We start from the raw sequence: 24,802 nt of genomic DNA, 5'->3' as shown, positions 1-24,802 counted from the left end.
CAAAAGCTTGTTTCCTAACAGGCAGGCACATAGGATCACAAGCCTTCCTTCATTATGTCCTTGCCAAGAAAAGCTGTTTTACACATCATTACTCACGTCATCACACATCGGTTTTGTTCCTGCTTAAATATGGAAAGAGAAACCGATCTTAACATTGGATGGTGACTCTGGAAGCCAAGGTTCGAATCCCAACTCAGCCATGGAAACCCATTGGTTTATCTGGGGCGAGTCACACTCTCTCAGCCTCAGACGAAGTCAATTCGGGGAAGCTCCTCTAAATAAACTTTGCCAAGAAAATCCCATGATAGGCTCACCAGGAATCGGGAATGTCTTGAAGGCACACAACAACGTCATGCTAGCTTTCCAACAAACTGAACTCTCTCTCTCTCTCTCTCTCTCTCTCTCTCTCTCACACACACACACACACACACACATTTTCATTCATTTATCTATTCCAGTATTTGTCATTTGGTATTTGAACCAAATTTGGCACAAATACCTGATACGCCTAAATTTGAATACCGGTGAGTGTGCTGGTACGGCTGTACCAGGAGCTCCAACTTCTTTTCCTTTCTATCGAGTGTTTGCATATATTCCAAAGTTCCATGCATTCTGCAATAAGGTGGCTTCCCTTGGTTTGCAATCATAGGGCCAATGACCCATCAATTATCATTATGTTCTTTAGTTCCGCCCCTTTTTCTGGGTTAAGGAGGGGAAAAGTGGATCTCTAGTTCAGTTCACACAGAGAAGCCTTTCGTACAGGACGTGAATCAGTTCCACCTGTAGAAAGCTTTGACTTACAGCTTTGCTGGAGGGATCCAGTCCCACAGCTCTAAAGAGAACTATAGCATAGCCTTTGTTGGGGAATTTAGTTCCACAACTCTACAGCCAGCCTTCGCTGGGAATTGAAAGACTTATTTCCTCTTGGAAATCTACTAAAGGGTTCTGTTTGGTAAGGACCAAATTTGGACCGGGTGTAGGGGCCCACGCCAGCAGAGCTTAAGTTAGATTGCCCAGGGAGGGGTCAAGGATTTCCCTTGTAGGAGAAAGACACAGTTTATGATGAAAGTTTCCTGTCCCTTGTGGACAAGATTTAAGCAAGCCACCAGTTGATTCAAAGCCTTGAAGTATTTGTTTGATTTATTGAAGATTTATGCAACAATAAAAATTTGTTGAACTTTCTAAGTCTTTAAAAGAACTTTGTGTGGGGAAATCCGAAAGGCCTCTCAGCCGAGGCACCCCCGGCATCCAATTGGGCATTCAGAAAACACGTCCTGTCTACAGACTCTTTCACAGGACGAGCGCATGAGGTTGGGAGGTGGACTGATTTTGTCATTTGGGAGTTGTAGCTGCTGTAATGTATAGTTCACCTACCATCAAAGAGCATTCTGAACTCCATCAACAATGGAATGGAACCAAACTTGGCACACAGAATTCCCATGGTGAATAGAAAATATTGGAAGTGTTTGGTGGGCACTGGCCTTCAGTTTGGGAGTTGTTGTTCACTTACATCCAGAGAGCACTGTGGACTCAAACGATAATAGATCTGGACCAAACTTGGCACGAATACTCACTATGCCCAAATGTAAACACTGGTGGAGTTTTGAGGAAATAGACCTACAATCAAAAAGGCCCTTGAACCCCACCAATGATAGAATTGGGCCAAACTTCCCACACAAGACCCCCAGGACCAGCAGAACATACTGGAGGGATTTGGTAGGCACTGACCTTGAGTTTTGGAGTTGTAGTTCACTTACATGTACTGTGGACTCAAATAATGGTGAATCTGGACCAAACTTGGCACAAATACTCAATATGCCCAAATGTGAACACTGGTGGTGTTTGGGGAAAATAAATCTTGACATGTGGGAGTTGTAGTTGCTGGGATTTATAGTTCACCTACAATCAAAAAGGCCCTTGAACCCCACCAATGATAGAATTGGGCCAAACTTCCAACACAGGACCCCCAGGACCAACAGAAAATACTGGAGGATTTGGGTGTAAGTGACAGTGATTTAGGAGAGATGTAGTTCACCTACCTCTGGAAAGCACTGTGTTCCTAGGACCATCAGAAGTTTTCTGTTGGTCTTTGGGGACCCCTCTGAAACCACTCTCATGATCCACTCCCGGGGTCCCGACCCCCAGATTGAGAAACACAGTCTATTCATTCATTCAGGATTTACATATTGTTGTTTCTTTTTATTTGATTGTTTGGGGGTTTTTGCCATTTGAACTTTGGCAACCCTAATGGGGCTTTTTTGGCAAGATTTGTTCAGAGCGGGTTCACCACTGCTTTCCTCTGAGAATGATGTCAAACCATTTCCAGTCCCAGTTTGCAACTGGTGTGAGGACTGCAAAGGGGTTTTGAAGGCTTCCATTGAGAAGAATGCTATTCAACGTCTTTGTCAGTCCTCGGCAATGGGATAGAAAATTTGCTAACTGCAAGGGATAGCTAGTACTCAGAGGACAGGACCAGGGTCCAAAATGACCTCCACAGATTGGAGAGATGGGCTAGGACTAACAAAAGGAATTCCAAAAGGGAGAGATGTCTGGGAATAAAAAGGAAATGCATGGATGAAGGATGGGTGATGCCTTGCTTGGAAACAGTCCGTGTGAAAGGGATCTAGGCCTCTTAGTAGAACACAAGCTGAACATCAGCCAACAGTGTCCAGTTCTGGGCACCACAATTGAAGAGAGATATTGACAAGCTGGAATGTGTCCAGAGGAGGGCGACTGAAATGATCAAGGGTCTGGAGAACAAGCCCTATGAGGAGTGGCTTAAAGAGCTGGGCATGTTTAGCCTGAAGAAAAGAAGGCTGAGAGGAGACATGATAGCCATGTATAAATATGTGAGAGGAAGCCACAGGGAGGAGGGAGCAAGCTTGTTTTCTGCTGCCCTGGAGAATAGGACACAATGGAAGAATGGTTTCAAACTACAAGAAAGGAGATTCCACCTGAACATTAGGAAGAACTTCCTCACGGTGAGAGCCGTTCAGCAGTGGAACTCTCTGCCCCGGAGTGTGGTGGAGGCTCCTTCTTTGGAGGCTTTTAAACAGAGGCTGGATGGCCATCTGTCAGGGGTGCTTTGAATGCAGTATTCCTGCTTCTTGGCAGAATGGGGTTGGACTGGATGACCCATGAGGTCTCTTCCAACTCAAGGATTCTATGATTCTATTAGTGTGATGCAGCAGCTAAAAAGGCAATGGGATTCTAGCCTGTATCAAGAAGAGTCTAGTGTCCAGACTTGGAAACTGATGTCCTCACCGTGGAAGAACATGTGGGTCAAGAATAGGGCTCTACAGTCACCTATGAATCCACTGCCAAGACCCTACACTTGGAAGGCCATCATGCCCAGGGGACGCCTGGATGATTTGATGTTTTTATCATCCTTGTGGGAGGCTTCTCTCATGTCCCCACATGAGGAGCTAGAGCTGATAGAGGGAGCTCATTCGCCTCTCCCCGGATTCGAACCTGTGAACTGTCGGTCTTCAGTCCTACTGGCACAGGGGTTTAACCCACTGCGCCACCGTGGGCTAAAGCACCCCTGACAGATGACCATCCAGCCTAATTAAAAGTCTCCAGAGAAGGAGCTTCCACTAGACTCTGAAGCAAAAAGTTCCACTGTTGAACAGGTCTTCCTAAGGTCAGAAAGTTGTTCTTAATGTCATTTGAACCCATGGCTCCATTGAGACTAGTTTCCAGAGCAGAAAAAGGAAGCCTGCTCCCTTTTCCTTAGGACACCCTTTTGTTGTGCAGCAAGGATCTTAGCCACCTCCCATACACAAGACTCACAGACAAGAGTGGCAATGAACAGAAAAAAATATTTACTCTTAATAGCAGAGATGAAATACCTCTTTGCTATTTTTGCATACAAAAATATTTTTGCATACAAATTTTTTTTGGCATACAAAAAATATATCTCTGCTATTTTTGCATACAAAAAAACAAAGTGCAAGAAACTTACATAGTCTTTGTAAGTAACACAAAATAAGGCATCTTCATCTTAAGTCAAATGAGAAAGCAAAACGTAAACCTTGAGCAAACACCTATTCCATCATATCCCCCTTCAGAGCAGCATAACGGCTTCTCTCCAACCTGCTACTCAGAGCAGAACCTTTGAGCCTAGATCTCCTCAGAGAAAAAGCTCTCCAGAACTGTATTCTAAAAACCCATACCATTATACCCTATCAGGTGCGGCCCAAGATTGCTGGTTGACCTACATTACCAGCTGCACATAAATTACCATCATAAGGTTTTTCTTCAACACACACACACACACACTTGGTTCTGCTACAACTTACTGTAACACCTTTCACATATTTATACATGGCTCTCATGGCTCCTCTCACCCTCCTCTTTTGCAGACTAAACAAACTCCGTTCTTTAAACCGCTCCTCATAGGAATTCATGGTTTCCAGACCTTTGATCATTTTAGTTGCCCTCTTCCTCTAGAGACCTTCCAGCTTAGGGTTAGTATATCTCTTGAACTGTGGTGCCCAGAACTGGACACAGTATTCCATATGAGGTCTAACCAAAGCAGAATACAAAGGCATCAGGACTTCCCTCAATCTAGACACTAGGCTCCTTTTGATGCAGCCCAAAATCCCATTGGCTTTTTACGCTGCTGCATCACACTCTTGGCTCCTGTTCAACCTGTTCTCCACAAAGACTCCAAGATATCTTTCACATAGACTGTTTCACATGGATAGAACATAGCCATGTCTAAATATTTGAAAGGATATCACATTGAAGATGGCACCAGCTTGTCTTCGACTGCACTAAAGACAAAGTCATGGAGCGATGGATTCCAAATCCAGGAAAAGAGGTTCCACCTGAATATTGGGAAGATGGTTAAAGCTGTTGGAAAATGCTAACTGCTGCCTAGGAGTCCAGTGAAGTCTCCTTCTCTGGAGATTCTTCTCCAGCCATCTATCAGGAGGGCTTTGACTGTGCCTTCCTGCCTGGCATTATGGAGTCAGACCTGAAAGCGCTTGAGGTACCTTAACAACTCAAGTGGAAGTCTGGCTGAGTCTCCTTCTCTGGAGGTTTTGAAGCTGAAGCTGGATGGCCATCTGTCTGGAGGCCTTGGATGGTGTTTTCCTGGCAGAATAGGGTTGAACTAGATGGCCTTTGAGGGGGTCCGTTTCACTTCCAGTAAATTATAGTCTGCCTGGGAGTCCAGTAGAGTTTGGAGATTTTGAAATAGGAGCTGGATGGGGTTCTGCCCACATGGCTTGGATTGGTTGGTTGGATGGATATCTTTCAGGAGAGCTTTGCTTGGGTCTTCCTGCCCTTGAGGTCCCTCCCTTTCAACTCTATGTCTGCTTTGATTGTGTTTTCCTGGCTGGCAGAATAGGGTCAGACTGGATGGCCTTTGGGGAACCCTTCCAACTTTAGTATTCTATGGGACAAAGTATATTTGCTTGAAGTTCTAATATATTGGGAGCAATCTTCAGGCTAAAAATAATTCTACTTTTTAAAGTGATATTATGGGTCTGAAGGCTTTGGGATCCCCTTTCCAACCCCTGACCCAGAGGGAAAGGAAAGATAGGGGAAATCCAAGGGGTTCCTCAATAGGAAGAAGAGGAACATACTTCTAAATATAGCCTCTGGGATGTGGTTGCCTGGGGCTCCTCCAAGGCATGATGGAAGGCAGCTTGGAGACTTGTGGTTGCGTTGTGGGTTGTGTTGCAAACCCAGTGCATGGCTTTTAGGTTGTGTCGCAAGGAGACACCCTACAAGGCCATTCGCAACCATCTGCTGTCAAACCAGGTTAACAGAAAGCAAGGTCAGGTTGATGGAGGAAGATTATTGGCAGCTGTTGCTGTTGTTTTCATTATGTTTTCTTGCCTGGCAGATGGGGTTGGACTGGATGACCTTTGGGGTCTCTTCCAAGTATAGGATTCTATGGTTCAACAACAACAACAACAACAACAATAGACGGAGGGCCTGATTCTGGCAGCCCAAGAAAAAGTCATTCGAACCAATGCCATCAAAGCCAGAATTGAAAAGTCGACAACAGATCCCAAGTCTAGACTCTGCAAGGAAGCAGATGACACAATAGATCCCATCCTCAGCTGCTGCAAGAAGATCGCGCAGACAGACTACAAGCAGAGGCATAACACCATTGCTCAGATGATTCATTGGAACTTGTGCCACAAATACCATCTGCATGCAACGAAGAACTGGTGGGATCACAAGCCAGAAAAAGTTACAGAGAATGAACATGCCAAACTCCTCTGGGACTTCTGGATTCAGACTGACAGAGTTTTGGAGCATAATACTTCTGACCTCACGATAGTGTTAAAAAACAAAGTATGGATCATCGATGTCGCAATCCCAGGCAACAGCAGGATTGCAGAGAAACAACTGGAAAAGCTGACACGATATGAGGATTTAAAAATCGAACTGCTGAGACTCTGGAACAAACCAGTAAAAGTGGTCCCAGTGGTGATCCGCACACTGGGTGCAGTGCCTAAAGACCTTGGCCTGCACTTAAACACAATTGGCACTGACAAAATTACCATTTATCAACTGCAGAAGGCCATCTTACTGGGATCTGCACGAATTATTCGCCAATACATCACACAGTCCTACACACTTGGGAAGTGTCCGACGTGTGATTCAATACAACAGCCAGCAGAGTGATCTTGTTTGCTGTGGACCATTTTGTTGTGTTTCAAATAATAATAATATCAGAAGTTCGTAGAATCATGGAATCCTAGATTTGGAAGAGACTCCAAAGATCATTTAGTCAAACCCCTTTTTGCCAGGTAGGAAGACACAACCAAAGCCCTCCCAACAAGCTTGCTCCCTCCTCCCTATGACTTCTTCTCATGTATTTATACATGGCTATCATGTCTCCTCTCAGTCTTCTCTTCTGCAGGCCAAACATGTCCAGCTCTTTAAGCCGCTCCTCATAGTGCTTTTTCTCCAACCCTCGATCGTTTTAGTCACCCTTCTCTGGACATATTCCAGCTTAGAGTCAACATCTTCCTTCAGTTGTGGTGCCCAAAAGTGGACACAGTATTCCAGGTGTGGTCTAACCAAGGCAGAATATATCTGTGGAATGAACCGGGTGGGAGAACGAACTCTTGTCTGTTGGAGGCAGGTGTGAATCCTCACAATGTTGCCAAACATGAGATCCCAATGGGACATAGAGCTATTGATGGTGCTATAAAATGTTATCAAAGTGCTATGACCCTTGGACTCTCAGAGCAAACACTGGCTGCAAGGGATAAGAATTATCCAGCTAGATCTTGGGTGAAGAATCCACTGGGACAGCCTCCTGTGGAGTTATTTATGTGGTGGATATGTGGTCAGGAAGATCGTCCACACCATTATGTTTCCAATTCTGATTGGAAAGTTGGGACAGTGAAGAAAATTCTGCAGTCAAAATGGAAAATGTTGTCAAGAAGTTGAAGTAAGTGTCAAGAGGTCTAGGATTATGTCTTCCTAAATGGCAGATGAGGGTTGGGACTAGATGGCCTTTGGGGTCACCTTCCAAATCTAGTGGGCTATAGTTACCCTGGAAGTCTATTTAAGGCTCCTCTGGATAGCCATCTGCCAGGAGGGTTTGGATTTCTTCCTGCATGGCAGAAGGAGGTTGGTCTGGATGGCCTTTGGGGACCCCTTCCAACTCTCTATATTGCCTTGGAGTCTGGTGGTGTCACCTTCTCTGGAAGTTTTGAAGCAGTAGCTGGATGGCCATCTGTTGGGAGGGCTTTGATTTTGTCTTCCTGCATGGCAGAAGGGGGTTAAATTGGATGGCCTTTGGGGACCCCTTCCAACTCTAGTAGGCTATAGATTGCCTGGAAGTCTAGTGAAGTCTCCTCTGGAAGTTATGAAACAGAGGCTGGATGGCCATCTGCCAGGAGGGGTTGGATTTCTTCCTGCATGACAGAAGAGGGTTGGACTGGGTGGCCTTTGGGGACCCTTCCAACTCTATATATTGCCTTGGAGTCTGGTGGAGTCACCTTCTCTGGAAGTTTAGAAGCAGTGGCTGGATGGCCATCAGTTGGGAGGGCTTTGATTTTGTCTTCCTGCATGGAAGAAGGGGGTTGAATTGGATGGCCAACTCTAGTGGGCTATAGATTGCCTGGAAGTCTAGTGAAGTCTCCTTTGGTAGTTATGAAACAGAGGCTGGATGGCCATCTGCCAGGAGGTTTTGGATTTCTTCCTGCATGACAGAAGGGGGTTGGACTGGATGGCCTTTGGGGACCCCTTCCAACTCTCTATATTGCCTTGGAGTCTGGTGGACTCATCTTCTCTGGACGTTTAGAAGCAGTGGCTGGATGGCCATTGGTTAGGAGGGCTTCGATTTTGTCTTCCTGCATGGCAGAAGGGGGTTGAATTGGATTCTCTTTGGGAACCCCTTCCAACTCTAGTGGGCTATACTGGAAGTCTACTGAAGTCTCCTTTGGTAGTTATGAAACAGAGGCTGGATGGCCATCTGCCAGGAGGGTTTGGATTTCCTCCTGCATGACCAAAGGGGGTTGGTCTGGATGGCCTTTGGGGACCCTTCCAACTCTATATATTGCCTTGGAGTCCAGTGAAGCCAGGGAAGTTTTGAAGCAGTGCCTGGATGGCTACCTGCTGGGAGGGCTTCGATTTTGTCTTCCTGCATGGCAGAAGGGGGATGAATTGGATGGCCAACTCTAGTGGTCTATAGATTGCCTGGAAGTCTAGTGAAGTCTCCTCTGGAAGTTATGAAACAGAGGCTGGATGGCCATCTGTCAGGAGGGTTTGGATTTCCTCCTGCATGACAGAAGGGGGTTGGTCTGGATGGCCTTTGGGGACCCCTTCCAACTCTCTATATTGCCTTGGAGTCTGATGGAGTCACGTTCTCTGGAAGTTTTGAAGCAGTGGCTGGATGACCATCTGTTGGGAGGGCTTGGACTGTGTCTTCCTGCATGGCAGAAGGGGGATTCGTTAGACTGGATGGCCTTTTGGGTACCCTTCCGACTTCTTCCAATGGCTATGAACAAACTAGACAAGATCCTACAGCAGGCATGGGCAAACTTCGGCCCTCTGGGTGTTTTGGACTTCAACTCCCACCATTCCTAACAGCCAGTAGGAAGGGCTGAAGGGCCAAAGTTTGCCCATGCTTGCCATAAGTCAAAGATTAATGGCAGCAAACGACAACAATGTGGTCCATTGGTGAGATCTCCCTCTGACCATCCTCCAAAGAACACCTCAATTTGGAAATCGGGCATTTTCTCGTGTGTCTCCATGCTTTCTTGTGGATCTGATCCTCAAATACTTGGGATGAGAAGGGAGAGGAAGAGGCAGCCCACAGTTCCTTCCAAAGGAGAGGACGCTGTGTTCGCTTTTGCAGCAGCTGTTGTGCTGGAACACGGCAAAGCGGAGCCACCAGCTTGAGCCTCAAAGGACAACATAGAGAGAGATATCCTTATTTTGCTGAAGACGAAACCCATTGAAAGCTGGCCTATTCTCCCAAGGCAGAAATTTAGCCCAGGGTGCATCTACACTGTGGGATGAATGCAGTTTGACGCCACTTGGGGCTCCTGGGAGTTGTTGTTTCACAAGGTCTTTAGCCACTTCTGTCCTTACGGAATTACAACTGCCATTATTCCATAGCCTTGAGTCAGAACACTTAAAGTGGTATGAAACTGCATTAATTCTCAAGTGTAGATGAGCCCCCAGTCTTCCCCAGCATTGTCTACAAGGGCTCACCCTCTAGTGAATTAGTTCTAAATACTATTTACATATTTACTTCAATTGCATTATATTTGCTTTAATGCTAACCTATACTTTAATATTACATTTATGTTGACCTTTAGGATGTTTGTAATTGTTTTGCTTAAGCATTCAACACTTTGGCTCTCAATTCTAAGAAAATAGCAGGGTGGTGACAATGACAACAACAGCAACAGCAACAGCAACAGCAACAGCAACAGCAACAGCAACAGCAACAGCAACAACAATAACAACAACAACATATCCTGATCCATGTAATTGTTTTGCTTAAACATTCACCTCTTAGGGTCTCGATTCTAAGAAAACAGCAGGGTGGTGACAATGACAACAACAGCGACAGCGACAGCAGCAGCAGCAACAGCAACAACAACAACAACAACAACATATCCTTATCCATGTAATTGTTTTTTGTTTTGCTTAAGCATTCACCACTTTGGATCTCAATTCTAAGAAAACAGCAGGGTGGTGACGATGACAGCAGCAACAACAAAAACAACAACAACAACAACAACAACAACAACATATCCTTATCCATGTAATTGTTTTGCTTAAGCATTCACCTCTTGGGGTCTCAATTCTAAGAAAACAGCAAGGTGGTGGTGATGACGACAGCAACAACAACAACAACATATCCTTATCCAAAATGCTCAGGATCGGAAATATTCCATATTTTAGATGTTTCCGGCTTATGTAATACTTGCCTACATCAAATGAGACACTTTGTTGATAGGACCCAAGTTGAAACACAAAATACATTACTATATTATAAGATACCTTATACATATTCGGAGCATTAAGCATAGTTTGTGCCCACTGAACCCTCGGAAAGCAGAGGTACCACTCTCTCAGCCACCCATGGGAAGGATTGTGGGGGATTTTGGAGTTCCAGATAACAAAACAACTTTCGTACTTCAGTGCTTCCCAACCTGGGAAGTCCCAGAGGTCCCAACCTGGGCCACGGGGGGGGGGGGGGGGGGGGGTGTCGGAGGGGTTGCCAAAGACCATCAGAAAACACTGCATTTTCTGTTGATCATGGGGCGTCTGTGTGGGTAGTTTGGCTCAATTCTATCATTGGTGGGGGTCAGAATGATCTTTGATTGTAGGTGAACTGTAAATCCCAGCAACTACAACTCCTAAATGTCAAGGTCTATTTTCCCCAAACTCCACTGGTGTTCACATTTGGGCATATTGAGGATTCGTGCCAAGTTTGGTCCAGATCTATCATTGTTTGAGTCCACAGTGCTCTCTGGATGTAGGTGAACTACAACTCCAAAACTCAAGATCAACGCCCACATAACACATCCAATACTTTTTGTTGGTCATGGGAGTTCTGTGTGCCAAGATTGTTTCAATTCCATCGTTGGTGGAGTTCAGAATGCTCTTTGATTACAGGTGAACTATAAATACCAGCAACTACAACTCTCAAATGTCAAGGTCTCTTTACCCCCAAACTCCACTGGTGTTCACATTTGGTCATATTGAGGATTTGTGCCAAGTTTGGTCCAGATCTATCATTGTTTGAATCCACAGTGCTTTCTGGATGTAGGTGAACTATAACTCCAAAACTTATGGTCAGTACCCACCAAACCCTTCCAGTATTTTCTGTTGGAAGTGTAGTGTGTTAAGTTTGGTTCCATTCCATCATTGGGGGAGATCAGAATGCTCTTTGATTGCAGGTGAACTATAAATCCCAGCAACTACAACTCCCAAATGACAAAATCAATCCCCTCTCCAACCCCACCAATATTCAGATTTGGCCATATTTGGTAGTTGTGCCAAATTTGGTCCAGTGAATCTAAATCCATGCTGCATATCAGATATTTACATGACGATTTATTACAGTAGCAAAACTACAGTTATGAAGTAGCAACGAAAATAATATTATGGTTGGGAGTCACCACAACATGAGGAAGTGTATTAAGGGGTCGCGGCATTAGGAAGGTTGAGAAAAACTGTCGTACATTCTAAAATCTTGCATTAAACAAAAACCCAAGGCAAAACCCGAGCAGAACTGCAAACACTGTTATGCAAAGCCTAATTGAACATTTGCAGGTTGCTATGCTAGCTGCACTGAAAAAGAAAAATATTTCAGGCAAAGGGACTTAACATTTAGCAGTTTCATTTGAGGCTATTTTAGATTGGAGGCAAGCTCACGAAAGCAGACGGCAGAGGCCAAGCAAATACCAAAAGCCGATACCACAAGACAAAAGTCTCAGTCTTCAAAAAAGCAACACAACCTCAAGGTTATTTTCCTACTTCTAATCCTCACGTCAATATAGAAACCAAGAGTGCATCCATGCTCAAGAATTAATGCAGTTCAACACCAGTTTTGCTGCCATGTCTCAATGCTATTGAATCCTGGGAGTTGTAGTTTGGTGAGGCAGGGAAGGCTAAAGGCCTTGTAAAACTACAACTCCCAGGATCCCATAATATTGAGCTATGGGAATCTAACTGGTATGCCATTCTAAAGTTCCATTGTAATGGCAGAGTAAAATGGTGTCGTTTTGATAAAATGGCTAGGTTTACTTTTGGGGATGTTGTTGTTGTTGATGATGTTGTTGTCGTCGTCATCTTCACAGTCATCATTTGAAATATTATTTGTAATATTATGATATAATATTTGGTTACTCTTATATAGTCTTTGGTTGGAGCCCCCAGTGCCACAGTGGGTTAAACCGCCGAGCTGCTGAAGTTGCTGACTGAAAGATCACTGATTCAAATTCTGGGAGCAGGGTGAGCTCCCGTTGTTAGCCCCAGCTTCTGCCAACATAAAGTAAAGGTTTTCCCCTGACATTAAGTCCAGTCGTGTGCCAATTTAGCAGTTTGAAAACATGCAAATGTGAGTAGATCAATAGGTACCGCTCTGGTGGGAAGGTAATGACACTCCATGAAGTCATGCCGGCCACATGACCTTGGAGGTGTCTGTGTACAGCGCCGGCTCATTGGCTTGGAAATGGAGATGATCACCAACCCCCAGAGTCAGACACAACTGGACTTAATGTCAGGGGAAAAACTTTACCTTTTAGTCTTAGGTTGTTTTATTGTATCTGATTTAGCTAATACTTGTCTGTTTTGACACTGTGTTTATCAGTTTGTTACACTGCTGGAAACTGAGTTGAGTCTCTTTGGTGAGATATGGTGGGTTATAAATAAAGTATTATTATTATTATTATTATTATTATTACTGGAGGGAAATATTTTCAAGATGTGGGTGCCAAATCTTTAGGGGAAGTATTATTATTATTATTATTATTATTATTATTATTATTATTATACTAGCTGTCCCCTGCCACGCGTTGCTGTGGCTTTGCGCATGTGTTGTAATGTATTTTTTTGTTTTTTGGCTTTTTAAGTCTCTTCTGTTGTGTTTTTCAATGTTTTTATGAGTGATGGTCACTCGTTGGCCTGATAGGTGTCTTGTGTCCAAATTTGGTGTCAATTCGTCCAGTGGTTTTTGAGTTATGTTAATTCCACAAACGAACATTACATTTTTATTTATATAAATTATATAATATTATATTTGTATGTCCCTTTTTCTCTTAACAGAGACTTTTAAAAAGACTGCAGTGTAGGAAAACATAAAACCTAAAATCTGTAAACATTAAAATAGAAATAAACCGAAGGTTATTTTAAAATAAATGGTTAAAAATATCAAAACCATTGAAAACCTATTTAAAATACATTAAACCTAGGAGACCGACTATGCACAAGGAGTTGGGATTTCCAAATGTTGTTGGACTCCAGCTCCCAACATCCCCTAACACTGGCTTTATGGACTGGGGCTGCTGGGATCTGTAGTCATAGAATCATAGAATCCTAGAGTTGGAAGAGACCTCATGGGCCATCCAGTCCAACCCCCTGCCAAGAAGCAGGAATATTGCATTCAAATCACCCCTGACAAATGGCCATCCAGCCTCTGTTTAAAACTTCCAAAGAAGGAGCCTCCACCACACTCCGGGGCAGAGAGTTCCACTGCTGAACTGCTCTTGCAGTCAGAAAGTTCTTCCTCGTGTTCAGCTGGAATCTCCTTTCTTGTAATTTGAAGCCATGGCTCCATTGCGTCCTAGTCTCCAAGGAAGCAGAAAACAAGCTTGCTCCCTCCTCCCTGTGGCTTCCTCTCACATATTTATCCATGGCTATCATATCTCCTCTCAGCCTTTTCTTCTTCAGGCTAAACATGCCCAGCTCCTTAAGCCGCTCCTCATAGGGCTTGTTCTCCAGACCCTTGATCATTTGAGTCGCCCTCCTCTGGACACATTCCAGCTTGTCGATATCTCTCTTGAATTGTGCTGCCCAGAATTGGACACAATATTCCAGGTGTGGTCTAACCAAAGCAGAATAGAGTATGGGTAGCATGACTTCCCTAGATCTAGACACTATGCTCCTATTGATGCAGGCCAAAATCCCATTGGCTTTTTTTGCTGCCACATCACATTGTTGGCTCATGTTTAACTTGTTGTCCACTAGTAACTAGTCTAATGGATCCAAGAAAGGAAGCAGCCAGACTTTGGAGCTGCAAGTCCATTCAATGCTAATCAAGATGGTCCTTTGCAGGATTCACATTTGCCTCCAGGTAAGTACCTCCCAATAAAGGATTTCCCCAGGCAGTAAGAAGCCAGACCTTGAAACTGCAAAGCTTTTCAATGAGTCTGCCCCCAGGGGGTTGAGAAGGGTGGGGTACAAATATTCTAAATAAATAAATAAATAATCAAACTGGCCCACTGCAACACTCACACTTGCCTCAAACTCACCCTGGACATTATTCCACAGGTATATAAACCCGATTTTCCTAGTTTTCAATAGACCTCACAACCTCTGAGGATGCTTGCTATAGATATGGGTGAAATGTCAGGAGAGAATGCTTTTGGAACATGGCCAGGCAGCCCAGAAAACTCAAAGCAACCCAATCCCACCCCTATTATAAATGTTTACCTGGGTGTCTGTATGCCGTTTTAGCCATATATAGGAATGTATTACTACTGAAACTGGGCATCATTCTTCCCCCTTCTACTTATGCCACCACAGCACAAATAAACACAAGGGTTGAGCAACAGCGATCCATGCTCACTTTGTTCTCAGATGGGGGATTCTGTATCTGTTTTGAGACTGAAAACTGTATGGAAAAAGAGGAAGAGCGCATTATAGGTGAATGAACTCAATTGGAGAAGACTCAGCAGCTCCAAGATTGGCACATTTGTAGGATGACCATAAGCCGGTCCATTTGATGGCCATAAACAAGCAAACTGCACATTTCCATGCTATGGAGACCTGGGATTTGCAGCTTCATGAGGCCCTTTGCCTTCTCTGCCAAAGAGTGCTGAGATCTCACCAAACTAAAAACTTCCATGGTGCCATTGCAGTTATAATGGTATCAAACTGCATTAGTTCGACAGTGAAGATCAGGCATGGGCAAAGCTGGGCCCTCCAGGTGTTTTGGACTTCAACTCCCATCATTTCTAACAGCCTCAGGCCCTTTCCTTTCCCCCCTCAGCCGCTTAAGCGGCTGAGGGGGGAAAGGAAGGGGCCTGAGGCTGTTAGGAATGATGGGAGTTGAAGTCCAAAACACCTGGAGCGCCCAATTTACCCATGCCTGTTGTATGGGGTGAATCCTCCTATCTCTGATGGTTACATCTCAGAATTACTTTAGCTGTCAACTTCCTGTTTGGCCAAAGGGTTGGACTACATGACCTCCAGCGCCCCCTTCCAACACACCCAGGTAAGGTTCAATTGTCTTGGTTGCTTTATAGATAGGGATTTCCACATTGGCAAAGGACTATCCTGGTCCCTAAAATAGGAATCATCCATCTCTGACTCATGTCTCTTTTCTCCAAAAGCTCACCTGGCCTGAAGATTTCCAAATGAAGGCATTTCCCCATTCCACCCCAGTGCTAATATTGACTCAGGTTTCCAGGTATTTGTCCTGCATTGAAAGTGAGATTTTCCCATGACACAAGGAGAAACATCCACACTCCAGTTCCAAGCTCGGCCAGCAAGCCGGGACAAATACGAATCCAAAAGACGAGCCCTAAAACATGCGCCCCAAGGCGGTGCAAGCAAGTCTCTCACACACTGCGCAAGTTCTGCAGCTGGTTCTTTTTCACTCTCATGAACCAAAGCTTGGACCGCAGAGATGATGAAAGGGGAGAGTTGAAAAAGGATGGGTTTGTCTACCTTTGGCCCACCTTTGGCCCCAAAGAGCACCATGCACCGAGTGGCACCTTTTCCCATATTGGTTAAGACACCTCTGCAAGATCCAAACCTGGTTCTTCTCCAATCTCAAGAGCCCAAAGCCTCACGAGGTGCCAAAAATTGGAGGAAAACAAAGATATTTTGGCCTCCTACCCTTCTGCCCACCTTTGACTCCAAAAAACACCATGCGCCAAGTGGCACCTTTGCCCACATAGGTTTGGACACTCCTGGAAGTTCCAAACCCAGGTTTAATTCAATCTGAAGCTTAAGCTGCTGGGGGGGGGGGGGGAGGAAGGGGCCTGAGGCTGTTAGGAATGATGGGAGTTGAAGTCCAAAACACCTGGAGGGCCAACTTTGCCCATACCTGGTCTACTGCATGCATACTTCTGCAATCAGAGACTTCTTCGCCTCCTACCTTTCCACCCATCTTTGACTCCAAAAAACACCATGCATCAAAGGGAGATGCCCGACCAACGTATACCAAAGCAGTTGCTCTACTCCAAACTTTCCCCACATAAGTTTAGACACCTCTGGAAGATCCGAACCCAGGTTTAATTCAGTCTTAAGAACCAACGCTTGGTTTCAAAAGACCTGAGACACACCAAGGGGGGAGAAAAACAAAGCTACATTTGGGAAAGGACTGCACCATGCACCGAGTGGCACCTTTCTCCACATTGGTTTCAACACCTCTGCAAGATCCAAACCTGGTCCTTCTTCAATCTCAAGAGCCCAAAGCTCATGAGGTGCCAACAATTGGAGGAAAATAAAGATATATTTGGGAAAGGACAACTTGGCCTCCTACCCTTCCGCCCACCTTTTGCTCCAAAAAGCACCATGCGCCAAGTGGCACCTTTCCCCACATAGGTTTAGACACCTCTGGAAGATCCGAACCCAGGTTTAATTCAATCGTAAGAACCAACACTTAGTTTCAAAAGACCTGAGAGACACCACTACAAGGTGACAGTCCATCGAAGGGGGATGCCCGACCACCGTATGCCAAAGCAGTTGCTCTGCTCCAAACTCAAGAACAAAAAACAGAATGTTGGTGGGCAGGAAAAGAGATTGAAAGATGGGCTCAAAGCCAACCTTAAAAACTCTGCCATAGACACTGAGAACTGGGAAGCCCGGCCCTTGAGCGCTCCAGCTGGGGGTCAGCTGTGACTAACAGTGCTGTAGAATTTGAAGAGGCACGAATGGAGGGCGAAAGAGAGAAACATGCCAAGAGGAAGACACATCAAGCCAACCCCAACTGAGACTGCCTTCCACCTGGAAACCAATGTCCTCACTGTGGGAGAACATGCAGATCAAGAATCGGGCTCCACAGTCACCTACGGACCCGCCACCAGTACACTGATCTTGGAAGACAATCCTACTTGGACAACAAGGGATCCCCTAAGTAAGTAAGAGAGACACCAAGAGGGGAAAAACAAAGCTATATTTGGGAAAGGACTGCATCATGCACCAAGTGGCACCTTTCCCCACATTGGTTTAGATTCGTCTGCAAGATCCAAACCTGGTTCCTCTTCAATCTCAATCACTAAAAGACCTGAGGCTCCTATGTTTCTGCCCACCTTTGGCCCCAAAGAGCACTATGAAAAAAGTGGCACCAAAACACGGACTTGTCAAGGGTAAAATTATCATCATCATCATCATCATCATCATCATCATCATTATTATTATTATTATTACTATTAATACTGTTATTACTATTATTACTATTATTTCAGTATTTCTACCCCGTACCTTCTCAACTCCCGAAGGGGGGCTCAGGATGGCTTACATTTAGCAACAATTTGATGCCACATAACCAAGCAATATAACAACAATTAAACAATAGATAAAAACTATAATAAACATTAATTAAAACAATAAAAACAGCAAAAACAGTATTAACAGCCGTATAATCATTCTAGACAAATTCCCAGATTGATCTGAAAGATGTCCAGCTGCTCTCCAGTCCAAAATGTGCCAAAACTGAGCTTTCTGATTTCCTAGTTGCCCACCTATGGCCCTAAAGAGCACCATGTACCAGGTATCATCTTTCCCCACATTGGTTTAATTCAGTCTTAAGAACGAAAGTTTTTAAAAACCTGAGAGACACCGAGAGGGGAGAAAAACAGATTTGTATATTTGGAAAAGGACTGCCTCTGTGCCTTGCTTCCTACCTTTCTGTCCGATAGGCTGTTAGGAATTGTGGGAGTTGGAGTCCAAAACACCTGGAGGGCCAAAGTTTGCCCATGCCTGGTTTAGACACCATTGGAAGATTCAAATCCAAGTTTAATTCAGTCTTAAGACCCAAAGCTTGGTTCTAAAAGACCCAAAAGTCTCAGAAAGAAGGAGTAAACAAAGCTCTATTTGGAGATGTGGCGTATCTGGAAGACTCGAACCTGGTTCTTCCTCAATCTCAAAGCTTGGTTCTAAAAGACCTGAGAGGCACAGAAAGTAAGGACACAAAGAGATATCTGGGGGAAAAATAGATTTGAGTCATGACTTTTTCACAGGACGGACCTGGCCAGAGCTCAAGACATTTCAAAATGAAAGCAAAGCATTTCCCAATTCTGCCCCAGGGCTAATATTTAGGCACTTCTGGAAGATCCGAACCTGGTTCTACTCCAATCTCAAGACTCGAGAGACACTGAAAGGGGAGATTTGGGAAAGAACCGCTTGGCACCTTGGCTTAGATCTGAACCCGGCCCTTCTTCAAATGTCGCAGATAAGAGGGAGATTTGGAAAAGAACCGCTTAGCCTCCTACATTTCCGCCCACCTTTGGCCCCCAAACAGCACACCATGCACCAAGTGGCACCTTTGGCTGGACACCGAGGGGCCAAATGGTCACTCTGAAAGATGCCCAGTCAGTCTCAGGCCTTGAAGGCCCTGGCTGGCCAATGCCAAGCTCTCCAACTTCCAGGTTGTGCCAGGTTGCACCCAAAGAGCACCGTATGCCAAGTGGCACCTTTTATATATTGGTTTTGATCTGAACCTGGCCTTTCTTCAAATGACGCACAAAGAGGGAGATTTGGAAAAGGACCGCTTTGCCTCCCAGCCTTCTGCCCACCTTTGGCTGGACACCGAGTGGTAAAAGGGTCACTCTGAAAGATGCTCAGCCAGTCTCTGGTCTTGAAGACCACTGGCTGGCCAATGCCAAGCTCTCCAACTTCCAGGTTGTGCCAGGTTGTGCCCAAAGTACATCGTATCACAAATGGCACTTTTTCCTACATTGGTTTAGATCTGAATCCAGTCCTTCTTCAAATGACGCAGAAAGAGGGAGATTTGGTAAACGACCACTTTGCCTCCTACCTTTCCGCCCACCTTTGGCCCCCAAAGAGCACAACATGCACCAAGTGACACCTTTGGCTGGACACCGAGGGGCCAAAGGGTCACTCCGAAAGACGTCCAGCCAGTCTCTGGTCTTGACGACCCCTGGCTGGCTAATGCCAAGCTCTCCGACTTCCAGGTTGCACCCAAAAAGCATCGTATGCCAAGTGGCACCTTTACTATATTGGTTTAGATCTCAACTTGGTCCTTCTTCAAATGACGCAGAAAGAAGGAGATTTGGAAAAGGACCACTTTGCCTCCTACCTTTCCGTCCACCTTTGGCCCTCAAAAAGCACACTATGCACCAAGTGGCACCTTTGACTGGACATCGAGGGGCCAAAGGGTCACTCCGAAAGATGCCCAGCCAGTCTCTGATCTTGAAGAACCCTGGCTGGCCAATGCCAAGCTCTCCAACTTCCTGGTTGTGCCAGGTTGAACCCAAAGAGGGGGACATGAGAGAAGCCTCCTCGCAGGATTGCAAGACATCCGGGCGTCCCCTGGGCAACGTCTTCGTAGACGGCTGATTCTCTTGATTCAGAAGCAACCAGAGACGACTTGCAACCCAAAGAGCACCGTATGTCAAGTAGCACCTTTTCCTACATTGGCTTAGATCTGAACCCGGTCCTTCTTGAAATGACGCAGAAAGAGGGAGATTTGGAAAAGGCCCGCTTCGCCTCCTACCTTTCTGCCCACCTTTGGCCCCCAAAGAGCACACCATGCACCAAGTGGCACCTTTGGCTGGACACCGAGGGGCCAAAGGATCACTCCAAAAGATGACCAGCCGGTCTCCAGCCTTGAAGACCCCTGGCTGGCCAATGCCAAGCTCTCCGACTTCCAGGTTGTACCCAAAGAGCACCATATGCCAAGTGGCACCTTTTCCTACATTGGCTTAGATCTGAACCCGGTCCTTCTTGAAATGACACAGAAAGAGGGAGATTTGGAAAAGGACTGCTTCACCTCCTACCTTTCTGCTCACCTGCGGCCCCCAAGGAGCACACCATGCACCAAGTGGCACGTTTGGCTGGACACCGAGGGGCTAAAGGGTCACTCCGAAAGATGCCCAGCCAATCTCTGATCTTGAAGAACCCTGGCTGGCCAATGCCAAGCTCTCCAATTTCCAGGTTGTACCCAAAGAGAACTGTATGCCAAGTGGCACCTTTTCCTACATTGGTTTAGATCTGAACCCGGTCCTTCTTGAAATGACGCAGAAAGAGGGAGATTTGGAAAACGCCCGCTTCGCCTCCTACCTTTCTGCCCACCTTTGGCCCCCAAAGAGCACACCATGCACCAAGTGGCACCTTTGGCTGGACACCGAGGGGCCAAAGGGTCACTCCAAAAGATGTCCAGCCAGTCTCAGGCCTTGAAGGCCCCGGCTGCCTGATGCCAAGCTCTCCAACTTCCGGGTTGCGCCCCGCCTGTGGCAATACATAAATGTCACCGACCACAGTGCATGAAAAAACCGGAATATTGCTCCCGGCACTAAATCGAAGACAAGCCTTAACAAGAAAGAAGCCGCAAATGGGGTGTTCTTCTTTCTTTCTTTGCACATTTCTCCAAAGGTCACAAAGGACTCACCTGGGCAGGTCTTGGGCCGGTTTCTCTTGCGCCGAAGGAGTGCTTCGAGGTCTCTTTCTTTCCTCCGAGGAGCAAAACTTAAAAATGCCCCAATCCGGTGCTTGCATGCGCTTGGTGCCAGCCCACATTCACAAGAATATATCTATATTTTGAAGAATGTATTTCACTTGCCTGCTTCTGGCTGCCCACTTCCTCAAGCGGAGGAGGAGCGAGAGAGAAAGAGAGAGAGAGAGAGAGAGAGAGAGAGGGTGAAACTCAGCCGCCAATGTTCGGCAAGCAAAGGGACTTCCGTAGCAACTGCTGCTGTGAAAAAATGTGCGCGCACGCACACACACACACACATGTACTAAGCACACACAGACATGCACCAAAGAGGAAAAGGCTGCCTTCCTAGGCTTGCAACACAGCTCTCTGCAAATAAAAGACATACCTTGCATGCGTATAAAAGAATGCAGGCTTTGGAGCCACACAGAGATCCTCGGCGAACAGAGAGAAGAGTTTCCAACAGACCTCACAACCTCTGAGGATGCCTGCCATAGATGCAGGCAAAAGGTCAGGAGAGAATGCTTCTAGAACATGGACATACAGCCCGGAAAACTTACAGCAACCCAGAAGAGTTCTAATGTGTAGAACCAGAAGGAACTCAAGACAAAACCTGGGGTGTGTTTACACCAGGCATGGACAAACTTGGGCCCACCTGGTGCTTTGGACTCCAACTCCCACCATTCCTAACAGCCTCAGGGAACTCCAAAGGCCATCCAGCCCAACCCAGGTTGTGCCATGCAGACAGGTATCATCAAAGCACTCCTAATAATATCAGAACTGAACCATTATTGCATTTAGAAAACTCGTTTGCAAGTGAGATGGTGATCTAGGCTAGACAGCTCCCTGAGGCACTAGCTTTCTATGTGTGTGGATCTATATATGCATTCATGTATACTTGTGCTTATGTATTTATTCAGAAGCTATTTGTCACCCAAGCCACATACTGTTATGTTATGATCAATGCAAGGTTTCTCAACCAAATGTTGGAATCCTAGAGTTGGAAGAGCCCCCCAAAGTTCATCCAGTCCAGTCCTATTTGTGACATTCCGAAAAACACAGACAAAGCACTCCTAACAGATGCCCATCCAGCCTTCGGTTTGTAACTATGGATTCCAATAGCCTCCCAGATTATCCATTTTCCGGTAGAGTTTTCCGGCCTTTCCCAAAAGGCCATCCAGTCTAATTCTATTTGTGACATTCAGGAAACACAACCAAAGCACTCCTAACAGATGCCCATCCAAACTTTGGTTTGTAACCACAGATTCCAGTAGACTCCCAGGTGATCCATTTTTGGGTAGAGTTGGAATGGACCCCCAAAGGCCATCCAGTCCAATTCTATTTGTGACACAACCAAAGCACTCCTAACAGATGCCCATCCAGCCTTTGGTTTGTAACCACGGATTCCAATAGACTCCCAGGCAATCTGTTTTCTGGTAAAGTTGGAAGGGACCCCCAAAGGCCATCCAGTCCAACCCTATTTGTGACATTCAGGAAACACAATCGAAGCACTCCTAGTAGATGGCCATCTAGCCTTTGCTTTGAAACTTTCAGAGAAGGGGATTCCACAAGATTCCCAGGTGGTTCACATTCCACTAGAATGAAGGGGACCCCAAAGCCCATCCAGTCCATAGAATCATAGAGCTGGAAGAGACCCCATGGGCCATCTAGTCCAACCCTCTGACAAGAAGCAAGGAAATTGCATTCAAAGCACCCCCGACAGATGGCCATCCAGCCTCCAGTTTAAAAGCTTCCAAAGAAGGAGCCTCTACCACACTCCGGGGCAGAGAGTTCCACTGCTGAACAGCTCTCACAGTCAGGAAATTCTCCCTAGCGTTCAGGTGGAATCTCCTTTCTTTCTTGTAGTTTGAAGCCATTGTTCCATTGCGTCCTAGTCTCCAGGGCAGCAGAAAACAAGCTTGCTCCCTCCTCCTCCCTGTGTCTTCCTCTCACATATTTATCCATGGCTATCATGTCTCCTCTCATCCTTCTCTTCTTCAGGCTAAACATGCCCAGCTCTTTAAGCCGCTCCTCATAGGGCTTGTTCTCCAGACCCTTGATCATTTTAGTCGCCCTCCTCTGGACACATTCGAGCTTGTCAATATCTCTCTTCAATTGTGGTGCCCAGAATTGGACACCAACATTACTTGCACAAAGACACAACCAAAGCACTCTTGACAGATGGCCAGCTAGCCTGTGTTTAAAAACCTACAGAGAAGGAGACAAAGAAGGAGACCACTGGAAGCACAGAAATCCTGATGACCTCTCAGAGGATTCCTGCATTAGCTGTGGGTCAGTCTAGATGACCCTTGGGGGTCCCCTTCCAACTCTATGGTGTAACAAGAGAGAAAAACAAAGCCTGCTAGAAAAGTAGAAGGAATTTAATTTTTTTTGTTCTTGCAAAATCGGTGGAGGAGCGCACCAAAGTGGGTGGAAAATCAAAATGTATCTCCACTGTCTCATGATGGGCTGCCAGATATAGAAGCCACAGTGGGAAAAAATGACTGGCAGGTTTCAAAGGGAGGCAAGGAGTTGGAGAAGCTTGCTCTTCTTTCCTTCAGATGATGCATTCGCTGGCCAGTCCTACCAACAAATGGGGTTTGGAGGAGGAACTGCATCGTTGCGTAGTTTGAAATACTTATGTTTTTTTCTGCCAGAAATACAAAAAAGGAACTGACAGTAGAATATATTTCGTTGGAAGGCAATGGAGTTTCCGTTGATGGAGATCTTGAAACAGAAAGTAGATGCAGAATGTAAAGGAAGCCTAAGGGTCATCTAGTCTGACCCTCTAGATTAGTGGTTCTCAACCTTCTCAATGCCACGACCCCTCAATATAGCTCCTCATGTTGTGCTGGCCCCCAACCATAATATTATAATATACTGTAATTTTGCTCCTGTTATGAATCATAATGTAAATATCTGATATGCAGGATGTATTTTCATTCACTGGACCAAATTTGGCACAAATACCCCATACACCCAAATTTGAATACTAGAGGGGTCGAGAAGGGGGACTGATTTAGTCATTTGGGAGTTGTAGTTGCTGGGATTTATCGTTAAAATTAGTTGCTTTGAGTGTTGCTTTGTTAGAGGGCACTAGAAATCTGAGTAAGTGTTTAAAATTAGCTGCTTGAGTGTTGCTTTGTTTGAGAAGCTGGGCGAGGCTACATTCTTTTAGCCAGCAGTGCAGGCCAGCAATTAGTGGCCCATTGTTCTGGTTCCTGTTTACCCTATATAAGCCAGGGCCTGAACTCAAAGGCCAGTTGTGCTCCCACAGAAGTCACCTAAAATCAAAGAGCATTCTGAACTCCACCAAGATGGAATTGAATCAAACTTGACACACAGAACTCCCATCATCAACAGCAAATACTGGAAAGGTTTGGTGGGCATTGGCCTTGAGTTTTGGAGTTCTAGTTCACTTACATCCAGAGAGCACTGTGGACTCAAACAATGAGGGATATGGACCAAACTTGGCACGAATACTCAATATGGGTTGTTGTAGGTTTTTTCGGGCTATATGGCCATGTTCTAGAGGCATTTTCTCCTGACGTTTCGCCTGCATCTATGGCAAGCATCCTCAGAGGTATCCTCACAATCAGGCGAAACGTCAGGAGAGAATGCCTCTAGAACATGGCCATATAGCCTGAAAAAACCTACAACAACCCAGTGATTCCAGCCATGAAAGCCTTCAAGAATACATTAAATACCCAATATGTCCAAATGTGAACACTGGTGGAGTTTAAGGGAAATAGAGCTTGACATTTGGGAGTTGTAGTTGCTGGGATTTATAGTTCACCTACAATCAAAGAGCATTCTGAACTCCACCAAGGATGGAATTGAACCAAACTTGGCACACAGAACTCCCATCACCAACAGCAAATACTGGAAAGGTTTGGTGGGCATTGACCTTGAGTTTTGGAGTTGTAGTTCACCTACATCCAGAGAGCACTCTGGACTCAA

The 24,802-nt window shown here is 45.5% G+C and overlaps 1 protein-coding gene across 1 annotated transcript in view; it reads right to left on the bottom strand.

The window, feature by feature from the left end:
• Nucleotides 1-21,052, bottom strand: part of PTK2B (protein tyrosine kinase 2 beta) — a 117,113-nt gene extending 96,061 nt beyond the window's left edge. Inside the window, exon 1 of the mRNA XM_067462568.1 lies at nt 20,801-21,052. The gene's annotated coding sequence lies outside the window, so the exon portion shown is untranslated. The remainder of the gene's footprint in view (nt 1-20,800) is intronic.
• Between the last annotated feature and the right edge of the window lie 3,750 nt (nt 21,053-24,802).

The sequence above is a fragment of the Anolis sagrei genome, chromosome 1, assembly GCF_037176765.1.
Source record: "Anolis sagrei isolate rAnoSag1 chromosome 1, rAnoSag1.mat, whole genome shotgun sequence".
Lineage (NCBI taxonomy): Eukaryota > Metazoa > Chordata > Lepidosauria > Squamata > Dactyloidae > Anolis > Anolis sagrei.
The sequence above is the reverse complement of the archived record's forward strand: the minus strand, read 5'-3'. Positions and strand labels throughout refer to the sequence as shown.